General features: G+C 33.5%; 1 long non-coding RNA gene across 1 annotated transcript; it reads right to left on the bottom strand.

Moving 5' to 3' along the window:
• Positions 1-1,681: 1,681 nt before the first annotated feature.
• LOC148763591 (uncharacterized) lies at positions 1,682-3,985 on the bottom strand. Its single transcript, XR_016025515.1, has 3 exons — positions 3,876-3,985; positions 3,143-3,226; positions 1,682-2,274 (listed from the first exon to the last, which is right to left on the bottom strand). It is a non-coding gene; the product is annotated as an uncharacterized LOC148763591 (long non-coding RNA).
• Between the last annotated feature and the right edge of the window lie 274 nt (positions 3,986-4,259).

Here is a 4,259-nt window from a genome sequence, read left to right as displayed (position 1 = left end):
CCTCGAGGATACCTTGGTCGAGGCATCTAACCGAGTCTGCCAAGGTTGTTATAACATTTACATGTGATACACATTTTTATTTTTAAAACAAGTCGTTCCTTGGCGTTGGTCGAGTTACACATTCACGTAGGGGTTCGACGTGAAGTGAGCTCTAATACTACCCCAAGAGTTACCCTCCTCGCCTCTACAACCGGAGTAACTATATAATCGAGTTTACCGTACCCCTCTAATAGGTAGTCCACGAAAACCCGTCACTGCAGTGACTAACCCACCAATTTTAATAAAATTTCGACAGTATAACGTGGTTTTATTTATTTATCCAGCCTGCATAGTAAAAACAGCTTACATAAATTTCCCAATACACTTACAAAATATAGCCACATATACTCATATCTCATAAGCCATTCATAGGAAAATATACAATTTTCAAGACAATTAACAGCCTCCAATTACTCAATTTCATAATCAACACAATATATCTTTATTTGTCACATTTATTTCTAAAACATCAAAAATCCTATTTTAATCTCGTTTTCATTTCATAAAATACAAAAAGAGCATTTAAAAATAAACTCTAGATAATTTACAATAATAATAAGTTTACTCACCGTTTGTACAAACTAAAAGCTTTTTAGGTGCCCCGATAACTACTCGTCGGGTACGATTTTCTTGCCTTTACCGAAAGGCTCTCCTCCTAGACACATTGCAAAAATTTACTCAATTCATCACATTAATGCTAAATCACTATATATTTGACTTAAATCCTATACTAATGCATGGTATGAAATGCAATAGCCAAAAACGACTTAAACGCGGTATTAACCTATTTTTGACACTTTACCCGATAAATTGTTAATGCGCTCCATTTTAGCTCTAAATTGTCCCATTCTCTCTCCAACATTTCTAACCATTAATTATCAGCCAATATTCCTCTAAAATCACCAAAATCAGCTCACTCTCTTCCTTGAAAAATTCGGCCAAAAATGGGACATTAACTCGGTTAATTTTCCACTTTGTTTTTCTATCACATTTTACCATTTTTCATCATTTTCTCTTCATTTCTCTTAGAATAAAAATCAGATTATCATCATTGTACCTCATTGCAGATTCGGCCAAGGGTGGGTATTGTGAAAATTTAATGCTTTCTTGCCCAATTTAATTTCTAAACACATTTAACTAACTAAAACTATCAATTTACCTAAAAATTTCAATTTCTCCCCCCTTGAAATTCGGCCAGCCCTTGATGTCACTTTTAGATCTCTCTCCTCAAGCATGCTAAATGGAAACAAAGGCATAGGAAAGGTAGAAATCAAGCTAAAGTTGAAAAATCTTACCATTAGACGCGTAAACGGGCGAAAAACTCGAATTTCCCTTTGAATTTTTCTAGTTTCCCTTTGTCTTCTTTCTTTTCTTCCTTTCCTCTCTATTTCCTCTCTTGTTCTTTCTTATGGCCGGCCATCACTTAAAATGGGGTTTAAATGGGCTGACTTTTCATTAAAATAATATTAAACTATTAAAAAAAATGCCATGTGTCACTTTCCCATTGGTCCGTTTTTAAAATTTCATCCATTTGTTTCCAAATTTTCACCATACACTTGTCCCACATATCCATAGCTTAGATAAAATTCTCAGACTTATCCAAAGTCTTGGTGGAGTAATGTCACGACCCGGAACTCCCCATCGAGCCCGTGACAACCGCCGCGAAGCCTCGACAAACATTCTTCACCCCGAATGTCGATCGAAACCTCGCAAGGCTCTCGTATCAGCTTTCGCACTTCCCCGGTGAGCAATAGTTATCAAATAATCAAAATACGAAGGATTACAAATCATTTCCAAATCATAACATAACATTTTTTTTTTTGCTCATAGGGGCATTTTTGTCATTTTTGTCGAAAACCTCGAAACTTGCTAAAAATGTAGTAGGTAAGCTGAAAATATATATTTAATGATTTAAAAAAAAATTAAGTATCTAAAATGTTCATTTGAAGTGAAAATTTGACCATTTGAATATAATAAAAATATTCAATAAAATAAACTATTTTCTTGTAAAATAATTTTCATAAAACTATCGATACATAATTCTTATAGCGTAAAAGATAATTATATACATATATACTATAAAACAAATAACCAAAGCATAAAATTTCTTTTACAGTGACACGTGGGCCCACATCTATCCAAAATGCATCGGAAGCTGGAAACCTACAGCTTTTACCGATTCGAGTCCAAATGAAAGTCCTTGTCAAAATCAGCTAACTATGGAATTCCCTGAGCCTGAAATGTGAGGAAATGAGGGTGGTGAGATTATAAAATCCCAGTGAGTAAACAGATACCATCTAAAGTATCTAAAGTCGAGTAAATGGAGACAATTAAAATAAATCATCATACTGTAATTTCATTACCTTTCAACTCATTTCAACCAAATAAAATCAATCCATAAAAATCGAGAAATCAACTTGGCTTATGAATTTCTTAAAACTTTGGCTCGTGCCAAAACTCATACTCAGTGATACCTTGCGCAGGGCATCCAACCGAGTCCGCCAAGGCTGTTAAAATTTCATATACACTTAAAATATATTTTTAGTTTGAGAAATATACAGCCGTTCCTTGGCGTTGGTGAGTTCCCCTTCACGTGGTGGTTTAGCGTGAAGTGAACCCTAAGCTTTACCCTAGGAGATACCCTACGCGCCTCTCCGTTCGAGGTAATAATATAATGGAGTTTACCGTGCCCCTCTAATAGGCTGGTCCACGGAACCCCCTCTGCAGTAAATAACTAATATATAATCCAGCAATCAATAAAATTCATTCTAGCATGACATGGCAATTTATCGCAACCTAGCCTCTCAAGGCTGAATACACAGTATAAATAATTATAACACCAAAATCAGTTTAGCCATTCATGCTCATTTATTGTCATAAGCCATTCAATTCAGAACGATAAATTTGCAACACAAACTAGCAGTCTCCAATTACTCTATTTTCAAAACCAATATTCGATTTTTCAGAAAATTTATAAAATCATTTTATAAAATCTCAATTTCCCTTAAAACATAACAATTTACCATTTAAACCCACTTTTCATAAAATCACATAGTTGTATAAAACTACTCTAGATAATTAAGACGATAATAAGTTTACTCACAATGTCTAGAATGCAGACTTTCAAAGCACTCTGTCTACCGATCCTCGGATGTAATTTTCTTGCCTTTATTGGAGGACTCACCACCTTGACACAATACAAAATCGAGAATTTCACTAAGTTGGTACTAAATCAAAATTAAACTAATTTGGACTACCAATGCATGATATGGAATGCAAAAATGCACTGGTAACTATCTAAATCCGATATTAGCCTAATTCGTCTTATCACCCGATTAAATTCCTAACGGGTTCGTTTAAACTCCAATTTAATTCTTTTCAGTTTCTATACCTCAATTACACCCAAATTAACTTAATGTCCCTCAGTGTGATGCAAATTATCAGTCCCAACAGCAAATTACAAAAATACCCCTAGTGGGTAAAAATTCATATTTTTGCTCCGAAAATTCCCATTATTTTTCTAGGCTCATAATTCATTATTCCTTAACCAATTCTCCTAGAATAAAATCAAACTCATCCTCACTCACTACATGGTAAATTCAGCCATTAATGGTTGGGGGAGAAAATAAATTCTTTTCTTGTTGTTTTGTTTCTAAATATGCTAAACTAACTAAAAACACTAACATAAATTAAAATCAAATAAATCCAACAACTTTCTCTCTCCTAACCCATTTTTTCAGAATTGAATTCATCATGAAAACATGTAATTTAATCATGGAAAGTAATGAGAAATGCTTGGGAATAAGAAAACTCAAGCTTAATAGAAAAAATCTCACCTTTTTCACTTAATTTCCTTGAAAATTCACACTTTTTCTTTGATTTTCTCTCTCTAGGGTTTTGTTTTCTCCTTTCTCTCTCTTGTTTCTTGCTTGGCCGAATGTTGAAGAAGAAGAATGGGTGGGCTGATTTTTTTTTTATGCATTTTTATTGTTTAATGAAATAATATTATTTTATTCATATTTTAAATATTTTATTAATTCATTTCTTTTTTCTAGCCATCCACTTGTCCTATTTTCTTTCACCATGCATTCCCTTTGACTTATCCAAGTCTTAAGTGATATTTCCAGATTTTTCCAAAGTTTTGGTGGAGCAAATTTTTCAAAATTACACTTTTGCCCCTGAACTTTTCAAAAATTACATTTTTACCCCAAAAATTGAAA

Source organism: Theobroma cacao, chromosome 3, assembly GCF_053813885.1.
Source record: "Theobroma cacao isolate CCN51 chromosome 3, ASM5381388v1, whole genome shotgun sequence".
Taxonomy (NCBI): Eukaryota; Viridiplantae; Streptophyta; class Magnoliopsida; order Malvales; family Malvaceae; genus Theobroma; species Theobroma cacao.
Note: the sequence above shows the minus strand (reverse complement) of the source record. Positions and strands in the feature narration are given on the sequence as shown.